This window comes from Pinus tabuliformis, chromosome 3_1, assembly GCF_031772625.1.
Source record: "Pinus tabuliformis cultivar Carrire ecotype Pingquan chromosome 3_1, CPIR1, whole genome shotgun sequence".
In the NCBI taxonomy this organism is placed as follows: Eukaryota; Viridiplantae; Streptophyta; class Pinopsida; order Pinales; family Pinaceae; genus Pinus; species Pinus tabuliformis.
Genome location: NC_142301.1, coordinates 725684241 through 725697199, shown reverse-complemented (window position 1 = coordinate 725697199; position 12959 = coordinate 725684241). Strand labels below are relative to the sequence as shown.

The 12959-nt window shown below is 39.5% G+C and overlaps 1 pseudogene; it reads left to right on the top strand.

Moving 5' to 3' along the window:
- Window positions 1-344: 344 nt before the first annotated feature.
- LOC149189334 (puromycin-sensitive aminopeptidase pseudogene) lies at window positions 345-10924 on the top strand (annotated as a pseudogene).
- Window positions 10925-12959: the final 2035 nt, after the last annotated feature.

Genomic DNA, 12959 nt, shown 5'->3' with positions numbered 1-12959 from the left:
TCAACAGCGAGGGTTGGCCTGTTGTTAAACCGTGTGTTAATAGAAGTCCCGCTAACCGCAGGATCTAAGGCTTGCGTCATCCAACAGATATCTGGTTGGAATAGGCGCGGAAGTTAATCCAGAAAATGGACCTGAAAAATTATAAATCACAATCTAAAGTCCTATCGGCTTCGAAAGGGTGGCTAAATGTCCCAAGTTTCTCATGCGATGTTGCAACAACCATCGGATCAAGAACCAGATTGATGGTGAAGATTTAATCGCAAATCGCATTCGGTAAAAGAGTTTGGGTCTGCGATAAACCCAGATTTGTGATATTGTGATGAGCCGAGATTTGCGATGTTGCGATGGACTATGGACCATCAGATCAAAGGGTTGATCAAACGGCAGAGGTTAACTCTCGCATTTCGCAGGAATCAAGTGCTGGCGGATTGCGAAAACTGCGATGTGCGATGAGTGAGAATGCGATGAAGCGTCGACCGTTGGATCGTGAAGCTGATCAACAGCAGAGATTGAAGAACAATGGAAAGGCTTGGGAAAGAGTGGACCCAAGAAGTTTATGGATGCAGGTTTATTCTATTTGAGATCCGGCCTTAGGCGTTCATGGTCGGGTTTCCATGTATTTCTGTGTATTTGCGCTGACTGTTGTTGTCCCGGTTTTTAAGGCAAAAGCGCCAATTAATGCTTCTGATAGGAACGTGGGCCCATAACCCACAGGTCCATGATCAATATTTTGGAAATGAAAGGGATATTTCCTTAGCGCAATTTCTCCTTTCATCAAGTGGTATCAGCGCAGAAGAAGATTTTGCAGAAGGAGGTGCAAATTTAAAGAGGTATGGTCTTTATATTTTTTTGTAGGTAGCAGCAGAGGAAGGTGAGAAGATTGCAATAGCCTAAGAGCAAGGAGTGCTCAAGATAAGCTGAGAAGTGCAGTTGGGTAGAAGTTGTTGAGGTAGCTCCACAGTTGCGATTGTGGGTAGAGTTGTCTTAGAGATAACAATTCCAGAAAAAGAAGTGTTGGGTAGAATTGTTAGTCAGCAAGAGGTTCGAGGAGAGAACCATAGAGCTTTTCAAAAGACCAAGTCCAGAGGAGATCTTGGTGAGGTAAGTAGCAACAGGGAGGACTTGTTGTTGTAGAGGCTGATTGCAGCTCACAAGTTAAGTTGTTACGAAGGCTAGAAGCATATGACCAGGAGGTCATAAAATTTTGTGCCTCAGGAGTCTGATGCAGGAGCATCTGAACACTCTCCGTTAAAAGAGGAATCCAAAGCTGAGAAAGAGGAGACGTGGACAAACGTGCAAACCAAGAGGCAAATTCTGTTAAAACAAGGCTAAAATGATGGAATGGATAAAGTCTCTAGAAGACTTATTTAATGTAATTTAATCTGCCATGTATGCATATAGAGAGATTTAGGGGTTTGTTGAGTGATTGTGGGAGAAATTCATGGATCGTAAACAATCCCTCCCTTTTGTAACTTCTTATATAAGAGAGTTTGTGTAAGGAGGTGAGATATAGACCAAAAAATAGAGATTTGTGTAAACAGGGTGTGGATTCAATGTAGTCGAGAGGGGAAAGTGTGACTAAGGCTGAAATGCCTTAGAATGTAATCAAGTTCTGTATAATATAAATCTGCGTGTGTGTGTGAATTCCGTGTATCTGTGTACTTATGCCTTTTCAAGTTATGTTGTGTATATATGCGTTGTTGAGTTAATTTCTGTGTTACGGGTTTATTGATCGACCATCAATCACTGTGAAGATCGATGGTGATCCAAAGTCAAACAAGTCAATTATTGTGTGAAGTGTCGAGTAGAAATGGCAAAGTTAATTAAGTGTTGATGCAGATTCCATCATATGCGAAGAAGTGCAGAAGAAGAGTCGTCGACTCATTCGACTGTCGGAGTAGAAGTGCATGAATTCTTGATTCAAGACTGAAGTCCCGCACTCATTTCCAACCGTTGATTCCATTTTCAACGCATTACGCCACAATCAACAACGAGGGTTGGCTTGTTGTTAAACCATGTGTTAATAGAAGTCCCACTAGCCGCAGGATCTAAAGCCTCCATCATCCAACGGATATCGGGTTGGAATAGGCATGGAAGTTAATCCAGAAACTGGACCCAAAAAATTATAAATCGCAATCTAAAGTCCTATCGGCTCCGGAAGGGTGGCTAAATGTTGCGCAAGTTTCTGCGACAACCGTCGGATCAAGAACTAGATCGACGGCGGAATTTTAATCGCAATTCGCATTCGGTAAAAGAGTTTGGGTCTGAGACAAACCCAGATTTGCAATATTGCAATGAGCCGAGATTTGCAATGTTGCGATGGACTATGGACCGTTAGATCTAAGGGTTGATCAAATGGCGGAGGTTAACTCTCGCATTTCACAGGAATAAAGTGTTGGTAGATTGCAAAAACTGCAATGTGTGATGAGCGAGAATGCGATGAAGCGTCAATCGTTGGATCGTGAAGCTGATCAACGACGGAGGTTGAAGAATAGCGGAAAGGATTGGGAAAGAGAGAACCTGAGAAGTTTATGGATGCGGGTTTATTCTATTTGAGATCTAGCCTTAGGCATTCATGGTTGGGTCTCCATGTATTTCTGTGTATTTGTGCTAATTGTTGTTGTCCCGGTTTTTAAATCAAAAGCGCCAATTAACGCTTCCGATAGGAACGTGGACCCATAACCCACAGGTCCACGATCGATATTTTGAAAATGAAAGGGATATTGTCATAGCGCAATTTCTCCTCTCATCAAGCAATGCTTTTGTTCCTGCGTGACTCCACTGGGGTACTATCCAAGATGAAAAACTATACTCTGAAAATCTTAAGATCACGAGCCAAACTACCCTTCCTGATTCAAAACATTGTGATCTGGATGAATCTTATGTTGTGTTCAACTGAGAAGGTATAAGGTGAACCATGTCTGTCCATGGGGTAAGTGGGGAAGCCGAAGTAATGTGCATGATGAATCAATACTCCCTAAAGGACTAAGGCATTGCACTAAAAATGAACCAAAAAAGAGAAGATGATATTCAACCAATGTGTCGCCAAGTGTTGTGGCGGTTGCAACACCCTCCAAAATTTTGGCTTGCACCCAATTTTCGAAGCCTTCCTTGGTTTTTATTTGATGGTTGCAAACACTCGAGCTCATCCCATGAGCTCCTTTAAAGGCTTTTCACCCCTTTTGCTTGTTTGACCAACTGTCATCTTTTGGCATGCTAATTGCTTTACCATGATTGCAGTCTTTTTCTGGTGATTTTGAAGGTTTGTCTTTCTGTGTTTGAGTTTCCCTAGCTATGTAAACATTGGCCACACTCACACACAAAGTTGTAAGTATTGTCGCGCAAGTGTCATCATGGTCGTCCAAAGGTTTATCCCTAGTGTCACACTTGTCGTTTTTAACTCTAGACAGTCTCACATAGGGAAATGCTTTGTCTTGTTGTCCTGGTGGTCAATGTTGTCAAGTTGTCGAAGCATGCTAAGTGTGTGATCACAATGTCGAGTCCTCACAGATACAATTGCTTCCCACACTTAGCCATTTTCATGAAAATCCTTCCGGCCAGACAACCCCCCTCTCACCAAACCCCGACTGGGCTGCACTACGCAGTTTCAACCCTCAGTGATGCTGCTCTACTACCTGGAACTGCACAATGCTTGAGGCTGTCCTCTAGGACAATTGCACTGCGTAATCCCAGAAGTGAGCAGCCTGCCTTCCTTCCCATTATTGCACAGAAATTGCCTCAGAGCCCGATCTGAATTGTGCCTTCGTGAGATCAGTCATTAAGCCTCCTCCCTACCTGCTGGAACCCTGCAATGCGCAGAGACTTGAGCCTGATTTTCCTCCCAAAACTATGCAAAAATATCCTCCCGATGTCTTCCCTCAGTTGGGATTCACTGCTCCCAGAAACTGCGTAGAACTATCCCCTCTAGTCCTTTTGCTACCATGTCTTGTCTTCCCTTAGAAAATTGCACAGAGGTGCCCCCCAGGGTCATACCTTGCAGCTACCACTGATGAACTCAACTGCGCAATCCAGCCTCCTAGTGGCCACTACGCATTTTTTTCCCGATAGTTAAGACTGTGCCCCAGAGTTCCTTAGCCAAGCCTAAGCTGCGCTCTGCGCAGTCTCAGTGACCAGTCTCCCTCCCTGTCACCTAGAACTGCACAGTGCGTAATTACTGGGCCCTCTTCCCAGCCTGTCATATGTCTCGGGCCGGGACCATGGAAAAAATGCATCATCTTAGACTAGGAGGTTTTGGATTTGATGTCATTCTCTCATGAGTAAATTGCAAGAACAATTACACTGATAGATCATGGTGAAATGACGAATGGGATGAAGGAGTGCACATGCTAGAAGACTCACAAGCAATTAGATGGATGAAAGAATCCCATAAAAAAGCAAGCAAAAGGAACAATACCAAGACCATTGAAGACCTCGCAGCATCAAGCCATACAGAGGAGAAGAAAAATCACATCCAAGAACACATCCATCACTTAGCAGCAACAACAACTTGACATTGCCACCACAACCAACAAGTCCATGCCAGCAGTGTCATGTCAATTTGTGTCATGAGTTGTCAATGCCACATCATTAGTATGGGCCATATCTGTTGTAACTGAATGTAATGTAAAGTGAAAGTCCAACGGACACACACATGAAGATGAAGAGTCATGTCAGCTGAAAAGTCATAGGAAGCTGAATGGTCACGAGGGTAGTCCAAGAGTCACAAGGTTCAAGCATCACCCTTGGCTATATATAGCCCTCCCATTGTATGGGCAAGGACTTTTCACCTTAGCTCCTCCCACATAACCTTGAGAGTTTTCAGTCAATTCTTTGAGGAGCGAGTGGCTCCAATGTCTCACTATTAGGACTAGTGATGTATGGTGTATAGATGTGTCTTGGAACTTTTGCTTAATTCAAAAGCATGTTAATGCCAACATGTTTTCATGCATGTTTTGTAGATGTTTGTAAGACTATTCTTTCAGCATTTGTAATGCATGTTTGTTTCACATGTACTAAGATAGTTGAACTACTTCGGTTGTTTTAGTACTTACATTGTTGGGAATGTGTTGTATTGGTTATCACTATTGTCTCATCCTTGTGGACTACTCTACAGCATATTAGATAAACCTTCTTCGTTTACTGGTTATAACGACCATCACATCCACATGGACTACACTGTTGGATGGTGTACGTGTTTTCCATTATATTTCAGTTTTAACGACTACTGCATCTGTTGTGGACTATTTCGCTGGATGCTGGACAAACCCTTTCTAGTTCGCGTGTGTCTCTTCCGAGTTGGTACTACTACCTCTCACTTAGAGGGTCACTTACTCTCCCCCTTTGCAGTAAGAGAACCTTGACATAAGTTACATTACACACTCACCCCGCTTTTTGAAGATAACAACATAAAACTCTCATGTGCTAAACACCCAGAGCTAAGGAAAATCTCTAAGTAAATGGAAACCCGACCATCGTACCGGATGGGACTCCTACACCAAACAGTTTGAAGTCTATTTGGGACTTCATACCAGGGAGATCCCTTGAATGTTGGTGGGTCCATCATCGTCTACAAAAATACTCTCTATGCGTTGAAACAAGCTCCAAGAGCTTGATATGAAAAGCTGGACAAGTACCTACAACAACAAGGTTTTAATAGAGGATCAACAGACAATGATTTATACATTAAATTTGTTGATGATCATTTTGTAACCATAAAGGATCTGGTACTACAAGTAAGTAGGTTCCTTTCCCATCATGCCATACATCGATGTCCCTGGGCTTCCCCTTGTATCTTGTCCCATGGGGAAGCTAATTCTTTGATCCATCATTGTTAAAGACTCATCTCAACCCAAAAATATTTTTTACCATTTGATCCACCAATGGAAGGGAACTTTTGATCCTCCACGCACTTGAAATTTTCAAAATAAAAATAAAAATTGGGAAACTTTTGTACACAACAAAAGTTCCCATTGTCTTACCAAAACATCTCAAAAAACAACTCTACCCTTTCAAAAGTTTTAATATATCATGAAAATATTATAACTTAATATTTAATTCCTATAAATAAAGAGCCTTTCTCCCTTTAAATAGGTTATATTCCACATGAATACCACGGATTCTTATAAATAGAGCTAAAAATCGTCGTTAACTTGACTGAGTCAAGTTTACATTAATTACCCAATAAAAAAAATAAGAAAAATAATAACATGAATTTTTTTTTTATTATTATTTTAGTTTGAAGTTATTTTTTTTAACGTAGGGTTGCTTTTTTATTATTTTATTATTTTGTTTACATATTTACATAACATTACATTACAATATCTCTTCCATACTGGGATGGAGAGCACCTCTTGATATAATAGGAGTCACAACAATACAATAAGAACTAGAGACACGAATTGTAAGGAATTGAGCTCAATTGTGGAAAAAAAATGTTAAATACAGAGCCAACACCCAGATAAATGGTAAGTCATATGAGACTGCATCTCATATAAAATAGTGGCCCTTCAACACCTCTGAGAATGGAGGAATAACATTGAGTCAAGAGTTTCTACATTAAAAAAATTTCATTCGAGTGGGAGAAAATATGCATACATGAAGATATGCAAGAGAATTATGATGCTCTCATGAACTAAATAAAAAACATGATGAATTGCAAGAGAATGGAGTGGATAAGTTTCTCTGGAGTGCAAAAGAGAGTCGAGTTGAATGTTTGGTAGAGGAAATGAGCATGGGAGAAGTAGAGTAACATTGAGAATAAGTATGATTAGGGGAAAATTGGATGTAGAGAATGAGTGTGGTGTTACATCCAAAGAAAAGGCATACAACAATTTTGCTCATGGAAAAGCTCATAGATCGTTTGAACACATAGAAATCTTGGTGTTAAAACAACCCAACTCAATATCACTAACTAGTTGGATAACTCCAACCTTGATGCCAATTACATTAATGTGTATAGATATATAATACAATGGAAACAATCTTTGGTTTAATCTTCTAAGGTTTTAGTTCTAAGTGACTCAACTTATCTACTTACAATTATTCATATTTAAGTGATTTATAATTTATTTATGAAAACAAAATCCCAAAAGATTATGTGTTCAACAATACCACATTTCATAAGGAGTCTTATACCTAGGAGCATGATATGGATTTTTATTTCTCAAATACATTGTATACATATTTACATGATCTCAAAATGTCAATTTCACATTCTTGAAAATAACATGGACTGACCATATTCGAGAGTTTCCTATTCATCTTTTTTGCCACACCATTGTACTGAAGATTGTATAGAATAATGGTTTGACACTTAATTCCATATTGGTGAAGATAGCTCCCAAAATCATTACAAGTATATTCCCCTCCATTATTAGTATGAAGAGTGTCAATATGAGATTGTGCTTTATTTCCAATCCATACACGGAATTTTTTAAATGTTTCAAATGCTTGAGATTTATGTTTCAACGAATAAACCTAATAGGTTGCGGTGTGATCATCAATTAAAGTCATGATCTATTTATTGCCAAAAGAAAATTCAATTGGCATGGGATGACATATATTAGAATGTATCTATTCTAGCATTCTACATGCTCTCGAAGTGGAATCATGAAATGGTTGCTTGCTATATTTACCAAGGATACATGCATCACATTGCTTCAAACTCCCTAGAATGGTAGGCAAACTAGAAATGTCGTTTTTATTCAACATGCATAGACTATCATAATCAATGTGCCTAAATCTACCATGCCAAGTGACTAGATGATAATGTACTTTCATCAAGGTGAGAGAGGTATGTAAAATTCCATGTTTGTGCAATATCCCTTGCAACTTCAATAATCTCTCATCCTCCCATCTTGTCATAACAACCACGTTGTTGGAAACCCTCCTTATTTCAACTTTTCCATTAAACATATGAATAGTGTGGCCTTATTATTGAATGTTCGTAAGCCACAACAATTTTCCTTGCAACTCAGGAAGATATAAAACATCATGCAAAAGAAAATCCTAGAATCCAAATGGTTTGAGCCCCAATGATTTTAATTCCCATAGGAATGAGACTATATATATTTTCAAAGTACACTACACCCTCTGCATTATCAATTAGTTCCTCAAAGAAGTCTCTCTGAAAATTCATGTGGCAAGTAACACCAATGTCAGGCAACCATTCATCTCTCCAAGAAGCAATGAAGTTTTGAACAAATCCTCATTTATGTCAATATTGGAATGAGTAATAACAAAATGAGTGGATTTAGGAGCTTTACCTTTTCCTTCATTTTGTTACTACCTTTCTTTGATCTTCTCCCATGGGATTTTGCATGTCTTTGCATCATGTCCATTCTTTCCACAACAAACATAGTGGAAATCATATATCTCACCTTGATTATTCCTATTATGCCAATTTCCCCCACCTCTAAATTGCTTCTTTCCACATCCTCTCTTTCTACCTTCCTCGCCAGAATAATCATGTGATTGATTCTTCCCTTTTTGAGTAAGGTACACAGTCTCTTTAGTGGGATGAACTATCTTCTTTTGAAAGATTTGTTACGTTCTAAAAATTTTCCACCAAAAATTCAAAATTGAGGGACTTCAATTGGCCACTAGCTTGAAGTGATTCAAGATATTGAGAATATGTGGGGTAGAGGACCCTAATGAAAGCCATGAGAGCAATGTCTATCCTCACACTTTTGGATGTTAAATCCATGGGATGATTATCCTTCAACTCTAGTTTGAAGAAAATCAACTGCAATTGAATTAGCTCCAATTTTCAATGTGAATCATATGAATGTTTCAAATTCTTCAATGCACCCCACGGATTTTTGATAGATTTATTGTGACAACTCACCTCTTCACTTACATAAATTATAGTCAAGGCATATACTTTATTTTCTTTATTCACCTATATTGTGAGCTCTTTGATTATTGTATCAACATCATAAATGTTATCCCAAGGATCATTAAAGATAAGAGTATTTTCAATCTTTACTAACCATTCTGGATAATTTTCTTTTCTAATGACCACCACACGAACAATTGAGACAAGAGAATGCATATTCACAAACAAAATCACTTCAAAAATTTAAGCAATGCTAGATATACATATTCTCTTAAGTAAACGATACATAGTTGATCTCCTTTATATAAATTTAATGGAATTCCAACACCAACTACTCTTTGTAATGCAAGTTGCTTCCCCATGATCTCTGTTATCACTGAAAATTCTAATGCCAAAATTTCAAAACCGCTCACATTAGTTTGATGCGCCTAAATCCTTTTAGCAGTTTCGCAGCGCAACATGTTTTAGGTGATTTCGTAGCGAAAAACACCGACTTTGCACTAACTGCACTACGAAATGGGGAATTCGTGCTGATCCATAGCACATCTCACACCAGCTGTCATATTTTCTGCAAGAATTTTATGGGAATAGCATGTGTAAGGTCTTACATGTCGGTCTTGACACGTGCAGGCTCTGTTGGCATCAAAGGGGATAGCGGTAATATAAATTATTATGAGGTCGAATGGAAGTCAAGGTTGCCTTTGTCTGCATATGTTTTGACAGGGATCCTTCTCAGGAAGCAGCTTTTGTGATGACATTGAAGGCCCTTTCTCAGTCAGTCTCCTCTATTATAATGGAAATCTAATAGAGCAGGGGGATCTGAAGGATGGCAGACACTATGCTGTCTGGGAAGATCCTTTCAAGAAGCCGTGTTATCTATTTGCTTTGGTTGCTGGCCAATTAGTCAGTAGAAATGATACATTCATTACACGATCAGGACGCCAAGTTTCACTTCGCATTTGGACTCCTGCAGATGATATATCAAAGACTGCTCATGCCATGTATTCCCTTAAGGCGGCCATGAAATGGGATGAGGATGTCTTTGGTCTGGAATATGACCTTGATCTATTCAACATCGTGGCAGTACCTGATTTTAACATGGGAACGATGGAGAACAAGAGCCTTAATATATTTAATTCAAGGCTTGTTTTGGCATCCCCACAAACTGCAACGGATGCAGACTATGCTGCTATCTTGGGTGTTATTGGTCATGAGTATTTCCACAACTGGACTGGTAACAGGGTAACATGCCGGGATTGGTTTCAATTAAGTTTAAAGGAAGGACTTACAGTTTTCAGAGATCAGGAATTCTCATCTGACATGGGCAGTCGTGCTGTTAAGCGAATTGGAGATGTGGTGAAGCTGCGTAATTATCAATTTCCTCAGGATGCTGGTCCCATGGCTCACCCTGTGCGTCCACATTCATATATCAAGATGGACAATTTCTATACTGTAACGGTGTATGAGAAGGGAGCAGAAGTTGTCAGGATGTACAAGACCATGTTAGGGCAATCAGGGTTTCGTAAGGGAATGGATCTTTATTTTCAAAGACATGATGGGCAAGCAGTAACTTGTGATGATTTCTTTGCTGCTATGCGTGATGCCAATAATGCAGATCTTTCAAATTTCTTGTTATGGTATTCACAAGCGGGAACTCCTGTTCTAAAAATGCAATCATCCTACAACTCTGAGGGAAATACTTATACACTTAAGTTCAGGCAAGAAATTCCTCCTACTCCAGGTCAATCAGTGAAAGAACCGATGTTTATACCTGTGGCCGTTGGGTTGCTGGATTCCAACGGAAAAGATCTGCCTCTTTCATCAGTCTATAATTGAGGATCTCTGCAGTCCTTTACTACTGAAGGTCATTCCGTTTCAACAGTAATCCTCCGTATTGAAAAGGAGGAAGAAGAGTTTGTCTTTGTTGACATTCCTGAAAGATCAATTCCCTCTGTACTACGCAATTATAGTGCTCCTGTGCGTATTGTTTCAGATATCACTGATGATGATTTGTACTTTCTACTTGCACATGATTCAGATGAGTTTAACCGGTGCAGAAGCAGTCAGTTCTATTTTTGCAATTCTTGACCGTGGAACAAAAACATGAAAACCTTATGCTGAATGATACATGTACTCGTGGAAAGAATCACCCTGTTTCTAATCATGCAGAGAGTCAGTCTGAGTTGAGTATGGAAATCAGTTCTCAAGATCCTGAAAGTTCACCTGCTATAGATTCCCGTCAATCACCACATCATATGCTTTCCAAGGAGTCTTACATGAGTACACTGCCATCTGTAATGGATGCTTCAAGAGATTATCGTGCACCTTTTAAGGATGTTCCAGCAGTTAGTGGACAAGATCCCATGAGGGATTGGACTCATATGCGAGGGCTTCATTCTATACCAACAGAAGGATCAAGGCATTATTATTCACCTTCTGTGGATGGTCCAGTGCTCAGTAAGTCACCCTACATGGATGTTGTGGGAGGCTCTAAGAGTTCTTTAACAGAGGAGACAAGGTCACTTCAACCATCTCTTGATCGCTTTCAAAAAGATTCAGTATTTTTAAGAGAAACTTCAGGAGAGAGTCATCAACCTATGGTTGATGTGAGGTCACGTGCTCTTGGAAAAACTCCTATTGAAGGTGGACATGACATTTATGCAGATGAGATACATTACTTCTCTAGTTCAAGAGTTGCTAACAGTTCATATAGCTTGGATGCAAATGAAAATTATCGTAAGAGTTCTTTGTATGATTCTAGCTTACAGTCTTATGGCAGTGGTGCCCAATACCGTATGTTAAGTGAGGAAGCGGAGGGAAAAGGTAATTTTCCTGTTAAGGATAACCTTCCGGATTATATGCACCAACCTTATGCACTTAACCCCAGACAGTCATGGGATGGTGGTGTATCTGGTCAGAGGTTTAGTAATGCAGATGTAGAGAGAGGAGAAATATCTGTTGCAAGCAAATCTTTTCAAAACAATCAAGGGAGTAAGGTGCTTAAGCCATGAACACTGGCGATCATTTAGCTATGAAAAGAAGACTGTGTTTTTGAAACTACACAGCAGTTTCATAGCGCGCTACGAAACTGTGAAGGTGATGATTTTAACACAGAACAGGCAGTTTTGTATTTTGAGCGGAAATTTTGAAAGGGAAACGCCAAAAGGGTATACAAGATATCAGCGGGAATGACAATAGCCAATCAAAACAAGACAGGTGGAGGATTTAAAAAGGTGGAATATTTCAACCCATTTTTAAAGTTCTGTGATATCCCCGTTGTCACCGTTCAAGAGGTAGCAAATCTTTTGCATACAAGGACCTTTTGCTTGCACACATGTCAATCGATGTAGCTCACAACACATCCAGAACGTGGCAGTGTTCCATATTATGGGTTATTAAAGGCTAGAAACATGCTTGGTACATTCGAGCATTTTGAGGAAAACTGGAGCCGAGAAGTAAGGGAAATCTCCTAATACTTCTGAGCAGTTGAAAGGTTCAGCGTTCAAGATCATTATGGAGTATTAAACATCCAGCTCAGCCAAGTCGAAAGAGGACCAGGTGTCAGAGAATAAGAAGAAGTCATTATGCATGGAAAATAGAGTTAGAGTCATAGTTAATTTAGAACTCTTAAACACTACAGTCAGTTCCTTATTGTATTTATTAGTTAGTTCAATAGCTAATAGGTGTCATTAGAGGCAGTTATCGAGTTCCCCTCATGCTGGAGGAGGAAGCTCGAAGTAGTTAGAATAAGGATTCTATATATAGCTGGAACATCTATGTAATGAGGGTTGGATATTTTATAAAACAGAGGACTGTTTTGGCTTATGTAAAGACAGAGTTCAGTAATATAAGTTGACTACTTTTCTTCTCAGGATTCATGAGAGATTTCTATGTTCAAAATGTATGATTTTATCTTTTCCTTAATGTCTTTTACAGTTGCATAGGTGCACAATCACTCAGAATTCACTGATTGTGCTCTGATTTCCTGTGTGCATTTATGAGTTGTGGTTCCATATGTGTTGTGTTCTGAACATCTAAATGTTAAATGCCCTGACTTCTATGTAGAGGCAGTATCATGGTTTACTGAATTATGATTGACTCCATAGGCCCAATGGAAACTAGT